Consider the following 18,078-nt stretch of genomic DNA (forward strand, 5'->3'; position numbering starts at 1 on the left):
TTTAATGGCCATATGTATTAGGCGACTGATTTTGAGTACATTGAAGAAGTATGTGCATTTTTTACCATTTAGTCCATGGTTTGAAGTTCTCAAATATTGTCAGCAGTGAGAATTATGACTTAATATGAATGCCTACACAAAAGTGTATTAAAAAGGGCTTCAAAATGTTTATAGAAAGACTAAAGGCCAAGACTAGAAAATGAAATTTAAAGATAAGGTTGTTAGTTTGTTTTAGCTATTGTCATCAAAAACCCATAGACATACCAAAACCAACAATGCATTGGTCCGACTCACTCCTGGCTCTCAACCGTAAGCCCATTGGGTCCTATTGAAGGTGTAAATCTCTAAAAGCAGGCCACAAATAAACAAGACCATTTTTAATAAAGATCAAACAACTGGGCACTGCATTTTTTTTAGCATGTTACCCAAACTTGAGTGAACAGTGCATCACAAATTAAAAAAATACATAGGCTAATGAATGTATTAGTTCAGTATTAGTTTTCATTCCAACATGTGTGTCCATTAATTCTCAAACTCATTTATGCCTGTATGTCGCTGTTTGGTGATAGATGTCTGTGTATTCTTTTAAATTATGTCCTATACTAAAGTCAGTGATTTATTTCCTTACAACATCCTTTTATAAAACTGTATTTGACAACATTGAGCATCTAATTTGTTTAATTAAGACATGCTTGCTTAATTATTAATATTATGGCGATCAAAGTATTGTTCTGCATTATTAGTCACTATTAATGCACTTGCTGTCAGTACAATTATGATAGAAAATGAATAATAGGTTATACACAAATGGATTTGTGAGCAGAATTACACGGAGGAATATCAGCAATGTCTCTAAAATTAGGCCCATCACACAGGGCAGTGTCCTTACTCAGCAGAAAAGGTCACCTGTAAACTCAACATTAATCTCCCAAAGTGCAGTGATGGCTCCACTTTGCCCTTGGAGACTAGCGTGGCACATTTGGGTTCATTACTGTAAATCTTGGCCCTGTCTTGTATGATGCATTGTTAACATTCATTGCTTGCTTTCCCACATTGGTTTAATACACATAACTTAAGTAATTAAATAAACATGGCGCCCTTGAGTCTGTCACACGGCTGTCCGATTGTCCTCTTTACTGACTGGAATCATGCATGACAGAATCATTTACTTTATTTCCCATTTTTTATGTGACACTGATAAATTGATAAATAGTCGATAAATGTAGTTGTGTTATATCAATTGATCCACTAATAAAGATGTAGAGTGACACAAGATCAGCAAGCCAATCCACAAGGCACCCCATTAACAAAACTAATCTCAGCTGATAGATTGTGTGCATTGTAATAATGCTTCCATGTCACTGCATCATTAGAGGTGGACACATTACCACTGATCCTCCTGTCAACATTGGTATAAATGAAGGCAGGACTGACGGCATCCTATAGCCACTGGATTTGACATGCTCAGGGCTCAAACCTGCCCATCTGGGACATCGAGGTGGCGTTGAGAGTTAATGGGCCACATTCTGCGTTCACTAGCAGCAAGTTTAGACACCCAAACTCTGATGTTACGAACATGCTAAATTAACATTTTCTGTCTAAATAAAAGGTTTATTTGTCAAATACACAAGCCATGTTGTAGAAAGGCTATACTATACAAACATGACACATCTCAGTAATACATTACTTTTTGCTATAACAAAGTAGTATAATGTGTGACGACACAAGTAGCGAGAACACAAAAACACTCAATAATGGATTAGAAAAAAAAATACATATAAAGATTTAAAGTTCAAGATAAAAATAGATTAACACATGGAAAAAATTGTATATTCAAATATTCACATACTTTAAATAACATTGAAAAAATTGTATAGCTTACTGAAATGTGTTTCATGTGACACAGGTTTAGAACAACGTGCGCTTTAAATCAGTTTTATAGTGAACAATTATGAATCAAATTGCTAATATGTTTTGCAATTCATCTTTGATCCACCACAGTTGCACTTTTTCCCAGACAAACTGGAACAAACTATTCTCTGTGCGCTACAATCTTCACTGTTAGCTTGGGGAGGGTTCAGACAGCAGTGTGTGTCTTCCAGTACATGCCGAGTCACCAGCTGCTTATTTGTGCTGCTTATTTTTAATTGTCACAGAGCACCTTCACCAGGACGGCTTAGGACACACAGAGGTTAACAAAGCATACACCACAGTGTACTGTGGAAAATCCACAGAAGCAAAGTATACGTGGGCTTTAACATGCTAAAACACTTACATGTTCCTTTAAAACCTCATTTTGTAGGAAACATTGGTGCAACACTTGGTTTACTGTGCTCCTCACGCACACACAAAGGATGTCACTGACAAAGCTGATTGATAAACGACTGTTTTGTCCAACCACTGACTTCCTGTGCTGGATTTTAACTTAAATTGAATTTCAAGCTCCAATGAGATGTCAGTGTTAACAGACTAGAAGCCCTCTCAGGGAGAATGTTGCTGTCAATGCAGAAAGACATTTTGGCTTTTCCTCCTTCTTTCTTTGGCCATTCCCCACACATCCTCATTCATCATTCATTCAAATACACTTTGAAGGAAGGGACGTTTCCCCCAGCCGCTTCATTCTAAAAGGATAATACTCAGCTCACAAAGAGATTCCTTACAGTATGTCCACATTATGTGGTGTTTTCTTCAATGGATTTCCAGGTTGTGTGAATACATTAAATTGGTCATTTTATGATGTACATAATTATACAATATTTAATAACATTTATTTTTATCACGGGCATTGCTGCTTGAGGAGTTGCTGCAGATTCTCAGTATCCGACTGACAAAATGGCAGCAGATTTCCCATGTCTTATAATATGTGCGTGTGGGTCTGTGTGTGTATCTAACATTTGGCAAATTCTGACAACAATTTTCACCTCCGAACAATATTACCCGTTCAGTGTTATTTAAATGAAAATATTTAATTCAGCAAGAGTATGGAGGATTAGCATCCACTCATGACAGTAAGCGCATCAAAGATTTTGCAGAGCATATCATTTTACAAGTTTGCACTAAAGCCCTTTTGGCCCCTCATGTCAATGCCGTCCCATGTAGGCTATGAATATTATTAATAAGTGTTATCAGCACTGAACAGCCCAAACACATATACTAATTCCAGTGTGTCCATCTCTGCATAATCAAAGGTATATAGTCTTTTATCTGATGCAAAGGCCATTTTCATTTTATTAATGGGGCTAAAATAGCTTCTCTACAATTCCAAAGTGCTAAAGTGGATCGGCAGTTTTAATGTTCTAAATGAGTAACAAGGATTCTCATGGATGAGTGCAATTATTCTTAGAGGTTAATGTTAGACTCCTGAAAAGCTCCACAGTAATTGATAAATGGGTGTATCGCCCAGAGATGTATTCAGGGTTACTGGGCTGCAATACGCCTGGAGCAGCTCTTACACTGAATTATTAAAGACTGCTCTTTCCCCATTTCTTTGGTGCAGTAGCTTAAAAAATTGAACATTAAAGTAACCTATATATACATATATATATATATGTGTGTGTGTGTGTGTGTGTGTGTATATATATATGTGTATATATATGTGTGTGTGTGTGTGTATGTATATGTGTGTATACATACACACACACACACACACACACACACACACACATATATATATATATATCAATGTGATCCATTCAGTGCACTGACATGTGTCCACCCATTGAATACATGTTTTTTTAAAGTGATCAACACTTAACAGGGTCTCTGAAATCATATTGTCCCTCGAAGAATCTATAGTCAAACAGTAGAGGCCTGGCCTGGATGTTTCAGAGCATTCTTCTCAGTGTGGGATACAAGAAATGTTCTCTGTTGTTGTTATGCTCACTGTTACACAGTGGAGCAAAACTGTAAGGCTCTCAAAATATAATGATTTGTCTGAACTTTTCAATACATATCAAAAGGCCTGGATGCACTGCAGTGTTGCATTTTTCAACAGCAAAGAGTAAGAGAGAGACAATTCTGTGGCTTTACTTTGCACTTTTTTGATCTTTCATGTCTCAGGTTTGAGACCAGCCGGGACCTTTGCATGCCATCAATCGTCATTTGTTGTTAGCTCTCTACTGCCTTCTATCTAATTAAGGCAAAACATGGCAAAGAATATTTGAGGATAGCACATAAAGAAGGTGCATTTTGCAGGTGCACTTTCACGCTCAGTCCAGGAACCCGCGACACTGACTGAGTGGGAGGAATGAAAGATTGACTGACTGCAACCACTTCATCAGAGTCAAAACTGCAGTTAGACTAATTGTCAATACTCTGCCTGGAGTGTAGAGCATCTGTAAGGCAAAACAGTACAACCAAACCATTCCATTAAATCAGTTTTGACTTTTATGCATACAGGGTCTGCAGACAACAGCTCCCCCTGGGTTGCTGCTTTCCCCCACCCACTCATTGCTTCCGTACCAACCGAAATGCACACTGCCATTGATTGAAATAGAAGCAAGGCATGCTTAATTCAGTCTAGACAAACTCACTTTATGCATCTATACTGTTTGACCCACTGTGACAAAGTGCAGCTTACTCTCAGCAATGTGGGTGGTGACAGGTTCTCGAGGATTCTCAAATGCACTGTGCTGGGAAAACATGCAAAGCCCTCACACAAAAGCCCCAGGCTGGATCAGGGTTAAAATCAAGACTTTCTTGAGGTGACTTTGCCAACCATTGAGCCACTGCGTCATCCATTAGTTTGTTATTCACTGACTGCAATAGAATGATAAATAATTGTTAGGTTGGATATACCATTGAAATTAAGGTGAATAAGGGAAATAATGCAGTGATCATAAGGCATATTGGTAATTTAACACACAGGAACATATCTGCTGACTCAAGAATGGATGAAAACAAGTTGCCACCTAGCAATTGACTGCAAGACTTGCCAGAGAGAATTAGCTCATTTGAATTAGAAATACTAGCTGCAGGCTGGATTCAGCTGAATGTTTGTTAGCTGTTGACCTCAGACCACGGTTGTACCAGAGTGAACTGGGCCGGGTCAGGCCAGGAGAGAATTTCACACCAACAGAGTACTCCAAAATGGAGGTTTGCTAATGGTTCAATCAATTTTTTGATATGACTTACAATCAACTGCCACAGGTGGAGGCAATGGACAAAAGAAAGTCAGGAATTTTAACCTTTTTACGATAGCGTAAGGTTGCGTACTATACACACTTTTTCTGTTGGTTTCAGTACATTATGTGCAAATGGTAAATATTGCTCCATTCTACTTAATTCAAGCTTTGTATTGTTCAGCTGCACTTGCACTTCACTTGCTCTTCAGCACCATTTATTAAACCTTGTTTCGACTCTACAGCTTTTATTTTTATTTGTAATTTTGTGTATTAAGATTCAAACAATGAGCAGTACCCCATACATTTGCTCATACGTCATCAAGTCAAGGCGTTCATATTGCACCCCTGCCTCGTATAAACCTCCTTCCGTTCCCCATAAACCACTCTATAGCTTTTTGTCCTGCTATTCATTATAGAAATCTAAAGGTACATCTCCATTCCATTAAACAGCAAAATATAGCATCTCTTAGTTACAGTGTGGAACAGTTGCTTTGATGAGCACTGAACTGGTCTCCTGGCTGCAACAGATAACAAGCTCACACAGAGCTCATGGTCAGCTGCTGTCAGTCTATGTTTTTTTTTTTTTTTTTAATCTGGGTCAGTTTCAAAAAGCGCTTACTTTACTTTATTTCCTGTACATCGATGTTTATATTTTTTATTCCACTTTTACATTGACATCATTTTAAACTGTAAAGGTACATTTGTGTGCTGCACACCCTTTGGAAATGATTGCCTTATACAGCCAAGAATGCTGACAGCAGTGTTTTTTTGTGTTATGCACTGGAATTTAACCTGGCTTATCTTTTCCATAGTGCAGCCTGCCAGAAGTGGGCTTGAACTGAACATATCATACTGCTTTCACCTCAAAGGTAAAATCGATCTGAAGAGCACCTAGAGAGTGGCAGAGGTGTGGGAGGGGGGGTATTAGGGTAAGTGTCCCTCTTGGCCCTTGACATCTTTCTGTGATGATGACCCAGGCACACTGAGACCCTCCATCCATGCATGCTGCTTCAGGAGAGGTCAAGATTTATGCCACAGCTGTGAACCTGAGGTCATGCTATCTCCCTCCAGCAGCTGCTTTCTGTCTCAACCTGCTAGCCTCACAAGTTTCAGTTCTCAGGAGGGAATAAAAATGGGGAGGACAGAACTGTAGTCTCCGTATTGCATTTTTCTGTTTGAGAAATAACACATGGATTCTGCTTGGATCCTGCTGTAGTTTTTTGCCTTGCAACAATGGTACAACACAGATTATCTTATCATTGTACCTTCATGTTTCTGTGGAGCAGAAAAACCCTGAACAAATAAATACATTTGAGGAAAGTTATATATAAACTCAAACTACAGTTTATGCAGGCTAATGTTTAAATGCAGCAAGAGAATAAAACACTTTTAATGGAATGACGTTAACTATGAATCATGAACTATGTTTTAAGAGGTAATTTGACATTAACACACATTGTAAGGCAGACACTTGCAGCTGCACTGCTGTGTGTGTTGAACAATGAAAGCATTCTGTTTCAGCGTGTTGAAAGCAGTGCACAGCGGTTCACTGCTATTGTTTAATTACCATATAAATTTCCAGGCAGGTCAACCAAAAATTATTTTTTTTGTCCTCAAGTAGGTCTGATTTATCATTGAACATGCAGCATTTTCACCTGGAGCGCTCAGTCGTCTGTTATCACGTCGATACAGTGGCATTTGATGTGTGGCACTTAGAGCAGCAAACTTTACCTTTGATCCACTCAACAGTTATGTCACTTTTGACAAATCATGAAGTCAGTTTGATGTTCTTCATACCCTCCTGGGAAGAGTCTAACTGGTAGCTACAGCTAAAGCTACAGTTGATATAATAACTTCAATAACTGTACATTAAAATGTCAGCGGTACTGCACTAAAAATGTGTGAATTTGTGTCTGAGAGATGAGAATTCTATTCTATAGGGTTGAACCAACTCACTGCATGTATTTACACAGCCTAACCTTGTCATAAATACATCAAATAAGCAAAGATCCCTTTTATGAACATATATCCTGAAATGTCCCTTTAGGCTTCCTGCCAGTGTGGAGGCAGGCTCAGCACTTAATGAATATTCAGTGAGACATCTCAGAGTGTCAGCTCAGCAGGTGGGGAGAGGGCGATGTGGTGGATGTAAACCTGCCTTTCTGTAGCTCTAGCTTGCAGAGGAAGTCACATATTTCAGTGAATGCACTGTTTCTCTGTGGAAGTTGCTTTGATGCAAGTGCTGTGTCATTATACCCAACATTACACATCACTTTGCTGCAAGTCTATTGACTACGCACAAGTGGGTCTTGATAATCTCACATACATTATTACCCAATTATTATCGTATTACAGCTGGGTGTTGATATAAACATGTTTTTTACAGTCCAAATTATACGTTACCTAAATTTCCTTATTCACTCTAAATTCCTTTATGCAAAATTGTCCCATTTACCACATGGCATGAAGCTCATCGTTGTACTTACACGATCCAGCTGTGTGAGAACGCTGCCACACTCATCCATTGTCTTTGTTGTTAATTGTGGGAAAATAGACACAAACGCTTGAATAACACAGCCAATGATTTCCATGCGTGACATTAATCTTGTATGAATCTTAAAATTCTTCTATTTGTTCCCAACTTTCAGTCTCTTTAGCAGTTTCATTGTATATGCTACACGTTTTAATGAGAAACGTGCATAACAGTGCGGCCCATCATTAGCTTCAACACCAGTCAGAACTAGATTTTATATGAAAATGCCCATTTTGAAATATATTTTTCAAAATGAATGCCTTTACAGTGAATTACCTAATTTTAGACATTAGACAGTGGGGGGAGTCATTGTTGTGGAAATTTATGCAAAACTCTGATCATGTCATATCATTTCCAAAGAGACCGCTTTGACTATTTGGCCTTTTTTTTTTATCACTGCAATACTTAAATATTTGTTTTGCATTTACTCTTGTCATTAATGTATGTAGTAGCGTGACGAGGGGGCAGGAACAGTGAGGCTCAGTAACAGTTCATTTTGTATGTTTTTGATAGCTTTGCCCTCTTTCTGCCTGCTCTGACCTGAGCCTGTTTATACATGAAATACAGTCATATAATCAATAAAAAGATGGCTTACAGTCTTTTAAGCAGTGTCTTCAGAGGTTCACATTCATGTGAATATTAAGCAGTAACACAGTACTATTCCTGCACTATATTATATTAATGCAGTCGCCTTCATCAGTGGACATGCAGGTGCACTTTCACTGCATTTGGCCTGGCCCACAACAGAGAAGATAAATTTGAGTCAGACTGTCCCCATGCATTTTGGGATATCATTTGGGGAGTGTGATCATTTATTTCTTGTTTAAAATTTCAAATGGAAAGTCATTCATAAGTAAACCTCTCATTACACATTATGCTAATATTGTCTAATTTATGTCCATCTTACATCGAAGATTGATGGAGATCCAACTCAGATCTGTTCTCAGTTTTTGGCTAAAAATAGAGCCAAGCAGCTTAGCACTGTTTCTGAGCACAAGTCCTGATTTCACAAGGGTGATTAAAAAAAAACAAAAAAACAAAAAAACCCTTCGCTCTTAAATCTTATTTTTCACTGTACTCAAACATTTCCATGTATGCCCTGTATTGATTTGGTGAGGAACCTGGCTGCCTTTACATCCTTGTAAACTTGTGCTTCCAAATTTTATTGAGCATTAAAAAAAGTAACTATTTTCCTCAGCATCGTTTAGTTCAGCATTTCTGTACTGCCTTAAACTAGAATACAAGGAATACAGTTTCTTTTCATCATCTCTGACTGCCATCCTTCTGTTTTGTGATGTGTGATGATGTTTGTGTGCAGTAAAGTATAAGGATATGGAAACTAGGTTATGAAACCTCGATGTCGTACTTGCAGTGTCATAGTGTGGCTGCTGTTCTTAATGTGTTTACATAGTCTTTACAAACCCTGTCCTCTAGTTGATATTTCCCTCTATCCATACGGGACTTGGTGTACATCAAATATTAATGCAGTACCAACAGAAAATGGCCGCTCCAAAAAGAGATGACCTACTTCCCACATTTAGCCCCATAGGAACTGTCTTTGGAAAAACATGAGAGAGGGATGTTTAGCCAACAGGGCTGCTCTTTTAAGCCTCAGCTGAACATGGTTTTTAATCGCACCCTGGTTCTGTCTCCTCTTTTTCCTCCAACAGTGTGTCCAGACTGTCTGAAGACAGGACATTTCTCACCAGAGGTTTTGTGTCACTTTAAACGTAACCAGGTGGAGGCATTTAGAAAGGAGAATCTCAAAAAATGGAAAAAAAAAAAAAAAAAAAATCCTCATCATATTGAAATATTTCGACGTAGATTTGAATCATCAAGTCCCAGACACGGTATGATGAAATGTAAAGAGATATCTTTAATAACAACCGCCAACACAAACATTTCACACTGAGAAGTTAATCTGAAGAATGTCTTCAAGTGTGCAAATATAAACACTGATTCTTGAGAAGTGGGACACAACATGGCTTACACTACCAGGGTTTTTAGTCAACATTAAAAAAATCTCAACTGTAAGGTTTTACAAGCCCCCATGGAAAGAAATACAGGGAGAAAAATCATTATTTGAAACATTACCCCAAAAAATGCTGCTTTAATTGAATGTTGCATTCGGTGACGTCACATAAGGGAGTGGGATTCCTGGACTCTTGCACATCACCCTGTATACTAAGTAGGTCTGACATATACTCCAAATATGTCAGAAAATAAAGGGAAGGCAGAGCGTCTTTATTCCACCGGACATGTCTGTGTGGTGTCCCGGCTGCGTTTTGTTTAGTCCTCAGCTCGGTTTCATGAATCCCTGGGAGCATTTCATAAGTGTGTTTTGCTGGACCGATTCTGTTGACATGCTCAGATTTTATTGATTTGGTTTGATTGTTTTTGCTTCTGCCATGGGCAAGTACGCTGTGTAGATTTTTTTTTTTTTTTTTTTTTTTAATGTTTTGATGTGATATACCATTGGGAGTCTGCACTGGGTGTTTTATTTTGAAAATTGACAAGATGCTCTGTGCTGTTCCTGTGTTTGATTCGATCTACTTTGTGCACCGGTGGGATTGCCGACCCCATTAAACTGATGAATAGAATGAATATTTCCATTTTCTGATGAATATGTTGTGATATGATCAAGAGCTCCACACAAGCTACTAATAGACATAATTTTGTCAACTGTTGTTTCCAACCTCAAGAATGAACTTTCACTTCTAAGCAAGTAAGTAGCTGTTGGTCCGTATCTGGATCCATTTGCATTTTTAGGCTGTCGCAGCCATGCCTGGTGGAATCGAGCTGTAAATTTAAGACTACAGCAAAGCAGTATTCAGTAGAAAATGAAGGGAATGGAGCAAATGACTTCTCACTGGCATGCAGCAGAGGTGCCCAAACTTTTTCCCTTGGAGGGCCAAAAGCAAACACCTATTGTATTTTATTGTTAAGGTGCAACAAAGCACTAGGATCCCAAGTTCCCTTAATTAACTGACTTCCCGCGTCACTCTGCCTGCTGTGTGCAGATTATGAAAAATAGCTAATAATTACGGATCCTACATAATTAAGGAACATTCTTACCTCCCAAAAACATCTGGCGGGCCAAATCAAACCTTATGGCTGGCCAGCTTTGGCCTGCAGGCCCTGGTTTGAGCAGCCCTGGTTAACAGCAATTGGCAGACTGCAAATATTTGATAGTCAATTGGTAGACAAATAATTAAGGTATTTAAAAAAAAAAGGACACATAACAACATTCCAATTTTGGAGTATACTATATGCACCCATTTTCAAAGGGAGGACACACAGGTGCAAAAGCAAGCAAACAAACAAAATACTACCATTTAAAAAGGCTTTAAATTCACAGCCATGCCGCATGAGTCATACCAATACCACTGAATGGCTCACCTGAAGTGTAGTGATGAGTACCTGCAAAGGTTATAGGCTGCTCTACTGTTGTATACTCAATGGTGTATCCGTGAAAACAGTGAAGCAGGGAGTTATTCATTTCCATGCTGACAGAATCCACTGAGCTTTTATGTAAACTGCATTCATTATAGTGATGAATTGTTTCAACAATCAAAATCAGAAATATTTAATTAGCATTTATGGATCTGCGAGGTTTTGCACATTAGTATAAACATAGCGCAACGCATAGCGGACTCTGAAGGATAACTAGTAGCTTTAAAAAACAGGTGATCAATCATTCATGAATATGCTGCTAAGATGCCTGCAGTGAACATTGGGGAGAGTTTTTAAGGACAGAAGTACACTGTTTAAGCAGAACAAAAAGCTCAGCCTTTGCGTCGGCAGCTCCCCTCTTCAGCTCTTCCTCTATAAGCTGTCATGTGAACAAGGCCGAAATTCAACCTGAATTCCTGCAGGCTATGTTTCAGCCCTAAACTCTAGCCTGTGCTCTTGTACGTTTGGGCACTCAGCACTTCCTTCCCTGAGGCAACATGGTCATCACTCCATTTTGCCAAAAGAATCATATCAGCCACAAATCCTTTGCAAATGACATTTGTTTCTCCCAGATCTTGCTCTTCCACTGGTTGTCACAGATGTAAATTCAAAAAAAAAAAAAAAGTCCTTTCTACCTTTGGCTAACTGTGTCCCTTTTGTCTTTCCTTTTTTCTGGACTTCTTTTCTGATAAATCTGCTTGATCTGTCAAAGTCTAGAAAATGTAGGAACATTGCACAGAATACAAATATAGTGAATTTGGTGTGAAGATGAAAAAAATCAAGTTCGACAAACAAAACTTGGCTCAGTCTTAATGAATCCTCTGGACAGCGATGTTTATTTTATTGTCGATCTTCCCCTGACGTGCTTTACTGTTCTGTGGGAGTGTAACTATCACATTAATATGCAATAACTTGGTGATAATGAAGCTCGTAGGAAGAATAATTCCTGAGCAAAACCCCACTGGCTAAAAGCTGCAGTACAGCTTGAGAATGGGTACAAGGTCTCATATGTTAGTGATTCCCCATGTGAGAAAAGAAGCTCAGATGCCAACTGAACACACTGGCTCCAGTGTGTGAGTAGACACTCATAGGTGTGCACACACATAAAGAGGAGAAATAAACATGAGATAATCACCATGCAGTTGTAAGAACATTTTAAGTGTGCTATTCATGGCATAAAAAGAATTCATTTGTTTTGCCAGTATTTGTTGTGCATATTCATCCTGTTTTCTGTTTCAATCATTATCTTTGCTTATTCCCTTTCAGGGTCGCAGGGTCCTGCAGCCTATCCAGTATCGCTTGGTTGGAAGCTCTTGAAAACCCTGAACAGGTTGCACATCACAGATCAACAATCATTCACACTCACATTCATACCTATGGGCAATTTTGAGTTTGCAGTCCCCCTGCCTTGCATGTTTCGGGAATGTGGGAACAAAACAAACACACACAAGCACTGGTAGAAAATGCAAACCACAGAAAGGCCAGGGCCAGAAATCAAATACAATTTCTTTTTTGTGCTGAGAGGCAGCGGTGCAAACACCGAGCCTCTGTGCCACTGCCAGGAAATTCATGACTGATTTATGCCAACACATAGAAATTACACATGTAGAGCGCAGCTTCACTCTAACAGTCAAATTCGGTGCTGAAGGTGAGAAGACCAAAGTATGTTTTCATTAGAATGGCTAAAAGAAAAATGTAATGCCTGCACTGAATGAAAAAAAAAACTTCTCTGAAAGACCAAATGTGGAAAAAGCTTCACAAGATGAGTGATGACATAAAGAAATATGTTTAACACATATATAATGCATGAATACTTCTGTGCACTTATACACTTGCATAATTCGAAATGAACACACTAATTCGCTCCAGCGTCTTCGCGTATGTTCCTTGCTGGGGGAAGGTGCAGCGACTGCAACCAAATTGAAAGCTATTGCTGCTAGAGGGAAATATTAAAGCAACTGTGATGAATGAGCTGACCGCGGTTTACACCATGTAAACATGCACTGCCCACTTGCCATATCTCCAATCCATTAGCTATCATGCGACTCTGCGTTAAAGCTGTTTGTTTGTTTTGCTCCCCTCTCCCCCATTTTGTGCCCCGGCTTGCCTGCAACCCTCCAAGAATCACTACCTTTTCCGTTTTCCAATTTCAGCCGCTTCCTCTGGAGCGAGGTTTGATGAATGTCGCTCACATTAGGGTGACCTCCGAGATAACCCCTCCTTTCTTTCCCAAGAAAATTCATCAGGCAGAGTCGGCCAGCCCCAGGGATGTGTGATTCAGCACTCAAGGTGAGTGTTTGTCACAGAGGCCTCAGATGGCCAGATATTGGTGTGAAGTGAGAAGGACAGAGATGTGCTCTTTTACTGAGCCTCTTACATACTGAGCCAAGAATACATGCCTTGTATACATACATCAACACTAACCGAGCCTAGAGACTAAAATGTTAAAGCTGCACTAAAATTGGTTATATTAACAGAGAAAAAAAATATATAATAAAATAAATATAAATCTGTCTCTTGTGGAAACAAACCATCATCCAACTCTGATGCACAACTCCAACTGAATGATTACATTGCCCAGCATCTGCCTGCAACGGGCAGCTAATTGCTATCATGTTAATCAAGTGGCCAAATTAATCATTCGATGCAGGTTAAAATGACCTGAAAGAGCAACGTAACTGACAAAACAAGTCAAATTCCCATTTCTATCTTTATAGTCAATCAGCTTTCAGCAAACGAGCAGCTGCAATGCTGACACTCATGCTGCTGGTGGATGGAGTATTTTATCAGAAACCATATTTATGACATTTATGTATCTTTGGGGAATGCATGGAGCAGTTTGTAAGGGTGTAAAAGTGGCTTGACTGCATGTACAGAATCTTGATTTTCCCATTGCCTGCTACTAGCACTGTAACTTTTGTATAATTAGTTTTGGTGTTGCTGTGTGTGTGTGTTTGTGTGTATGTGTGTGCGTGGGAGGGTGTGTATGTGGGCAGGTGTGAGTGCTGGCAATGTTTTTTAAGTTACTTTAGGTTAGTATTCTTGTGTGTTTCCATCAGATGTTCAGTTGGAGAACCTAAAACAACACTTCACATCCGTAGCTTCAGCTTCTACTTCTAGTCCACACAGACGTTTGCCAGCACTGTGTGGCATTGCTCTGTTGGCAGATAAATAAATAAACAAACTCAGTAAAGTGAACTACTTCTTTGAAACAGTACAAATAAATGCCAAAAACATTTATTTACAAGCACTGAGCCAAGGCCTTACACAACACATAAATCAGTGAATTCTTGACACATGACATGATGGATACATGTATTTATTGTTTTCTGCACATCTCATATGTCTGTCTTCCCTTCTGCTTGCACTGTAAACATGTTTCATCAGACCGGAAAAGGTTTGAAACCTGAGGATCTCTCCACGAAAACCTCACATTCCATACATTTGTTTTCTGAATTTAATTCATCCTAAACCTTAATAATAAGATGTGTTGTTTGTCAGTGATGTAATAGAAAAGAGTCTACATTAGGTGCAGAGCACAGCACAGCTTTTGAGCCAGTCATGACAAGTCTAAATAAGTGAGACTTCACATCTCACCTCTAAGAGGGCTAGTCGGAACAGCAAAAGCCACAGGTGGGAGCAGTGACAGCACTAACACAGGCATCGACCTGTGTGACACACCAGCAACAGGATCAGCAACCACCTCGTCACCTTACTGGGCAAATACCTGCCAAAATCCACTGAATCCATTCTTGAACTCAGGGAGCAATCCAAAAACTCAGTTGCCTTTATGATGAACCCAAAGCCCAAGTGGCCAAATGAGTGTGAAAGGGAGTGCTGGGGAGGAAAATCACAGCTTTTATTTGACTAAATTTGACATTCATTCATGATACGGCGAGAATTTAAAGGCTGCTGTTTCTTATTATTCATTTGGTTTAGATAATGCTCTAATATCCAAATAAAATTATTATTCAAAGCAGGTGTTGACCAAGCTGTAGACCATGTGGAAACAAAAAAAAAGGATGTTGAAAGACAAGTTTCATCTAAGAAAACAATCTTAATGTCACATCGTCTTTCCTTTGTTTAGGCTGGGTAATTTATGATCCTCCACATCTCCCTCTCATGGGCCCACATTAGAGCCTTAGGCGTCCTGTGTCTGATGGGGAATCGTGGAGAATGCAGCACGATTTCATAGCTTTGCATTTAATCTGGCTTGTGTAGTGCACTATACCCAAGTGTATAGCACTGCGAAGACATCAAGTGTGCACAACACTGGTGCTATGGGGCCAGCTGTAGCTGCTGGATTGATGACCGCAGTCATGATCCACGGTGCAATGGATGAACACTGTTGACTTCCACCCAACAAAAGCAAAAGTTGAACACCTTTCCTTACTAACAACATACTGCAATGTTGTTCTTGGGATACTAATCCACACTGTTTGTGACTTTGTGTGTTACATCAGATTACATTAGATTAGATTCAACTTCATTGTCATCATCAGAGAGCAGCACAGGGACAACGAAATGCAGTTTAGCCTCTAACCAGAAGTGCAAATAGTCATAATATCCACATTTACACCTGCTGTTCACGTAGGAATTGAAGATTCATGCCATGAATGGTATGATGTCAATAACTGGAAGGCAGTTGGCAATGACCAGAAAATCTTAATGTATTGAATGGCTTTCTTTAATTGAATATTGAATGTCTTTATTGGTTGATGGCAAATTAATGGATCTGCTGGTGTGCTCTGGGAGTGCATCCAGCATATATAGGACACAACAAAATGCAGACTGTGATCGTCCAGCTGAAGCAGCATCTGTCGATTGAAATTATCCAGATGCGAGAGTAAAGTGTGAACTAAGTGTGTGTGTGTGTGTGAAAGTGAGTGTAAAGTTGCGAAATGCTTGTCTGTTGGTGGGTTGGAATGGGAATAATGTGTGGGAGGTTCAAGGTTGTCTTTTATTCCTTCCAGAGGAGTAATTATGCAGTTACTGTATCCGTTGTTTGAAGAGCTTATCTTCATATTATATTTTTTCAGACCCCTTCACATTTACACCTGCTGTTTAGAAGCAGATTTCATGCAAAAATCAACCCAGAGTAATTGTGTGAACTGTGGTAAAATTTAACTGAATACATAATCAGCGCCACCGATCCTTTCTGCAATCTTCCTTTTGAATGCATTTATTAGAGAGAAAATTCACATCCTGGTGGCGTTAGGGTCTTAGGTGGTCCAAAACAGTTGATAATTTTAGCTGCTGCACAGCAGTGAGTCGGCGCCAGGCATTCTGAAGAGGAAGACGAAGGAGGAGAAAGAGTAGCAAGGCAAAGGAGAAATACAGGAGGGTGCATCAGCAGAACTCTCTGGTCCAACATCATCATTAAACCTTAAAATCAGTTGTCTCTAATTCACACAGCACAAGGCCTGAGGAGATATAAAATGTTCTTTCTGCATCCACAGGGTCATGAACTCACAATCTTGTCCATCAATGGTATATTCTGATCATGTTGAGCCGAGTGGAGAAAATGTGATCTATTACGTAAGATACCAATGTGATAAGATTTATGTTGGTAAAAGTACACACACATTAAAACAAAGAACGACAACATAAGTTGCATCAGACATAATGATAGTATGCAGTTCAGTTTATGGATGAATGATTCAAGTGATCAAAGACTCCATTATTCACAAAGGGAAAGAAAAATAAAGAGCAAGATGAAGAAAGAGTAACAGAGTGACTGCTAGCATTTCTGACTAGGCCGGCCTGATCTGTCTTAAAGCTGCACCAGGCGTTGACTAGACAGCTACCAGGGGGTGACAGAAATGGCAACACATTTGTGGATTCATTAGTACATAAAAGTGTTCATTGATCTCCATTGACTCCAGTAGTTTTAATGAGAGAATTCAAAATCCAATCAGCAATTCTGCTTTTGAAATACAATTCTATTCAATTAGAGAGTTTATCTGTTTACAGTAAAACAGTTTGATGCACAGTGGGATGAGTTTTTGATTGTTCAAAAATCTGGCTAGATGGTTTGTAAAGACAGGCTGAAGATGCAGTGTTGTGAAAAAATGTGGCAGTGAAATAGGTTTAATCAGTTTCACATTTTTTGGGAGAAACAGAGTGATGGGATGCATAATTCCTGCCAGCTCAAAGCTCTTTGGGCCTACTTTACAGAGAAAGTGGCACTTACAACTGAGTTGTGTTGAATATTCAATGTTTTAAAGTTTAGACATTTACTGTAGTGCCACCATCAGGACTATTAGTCCAGAATGCCAGTTGAGAAAGTTTGGCATGGGACTGGACCCATGTCAAACTGGCCAAAATGGCTAAAAACAATTTTTAACCAAAATGGCTTTAAATAGTTTCTTCACTGTGACTCCACCGCAGGGGAAAAATATGTGCGAAGTTTTGAATGTTTGCGTGGGAAGTCAGATTTCCTGGTAAGGAGATAAAGAAGAAGATGACTGGCACAGTTGATGGTAACTGAAGTGCATTTATAAGTGTTGTCACATGCAGACTTTTTTTGTCCTCCACTTCAAATCATGCCATCTTCTTTTACAGTCTGAAAGTGTGCATTGGAGTACTGATCGACACAGATGTTAAATCTCTGTCCTTTGCACCTCGTTGGTCAGGACTTGTAGCTTGCGGTCTCAAATTTGGCAGTTTTATTTCATGTTTCATCCAGCGGTAAGAAAATCTACTGACTGTTTTCTTTGAAAGACCCTGGGTCAAGTCAAAATAGGAATTAAAGGTGGTCAGGTATGAAATGAAGAGTGTCCTGGAGTCTCAGTGATCTTATACATCATATGAACATCATTCTCCCTCATAAGCCTTGCCACTCTAATGTGTTGGAAATGTCAAAATGCTTGAGAAAGGTATGAGCTGAGGTGGTTGCTGAACATACTCTCATTACTTTCTCATGACCTCCTACCAGCTGAAGGAGCTGTGTAATAGGCTTGAATGAAT

The sequence above is a fragment of the Chaetodon auriga genome, chromosome 1, assembly GCF_051107435.1.
Source record: "Chaetodon auriga isolate fChaAug3 chromosome 1, fChaAug3.hap1, whole genome shotgun sequence".
In the NCBI taxonomy this organism is placed as follows: Eukaryota; Metazoa; Chordata; class Actinopteri; order Chaetodontiformes; family Chaetodontidae; genus Chaetodon; species Chaetodon auriga.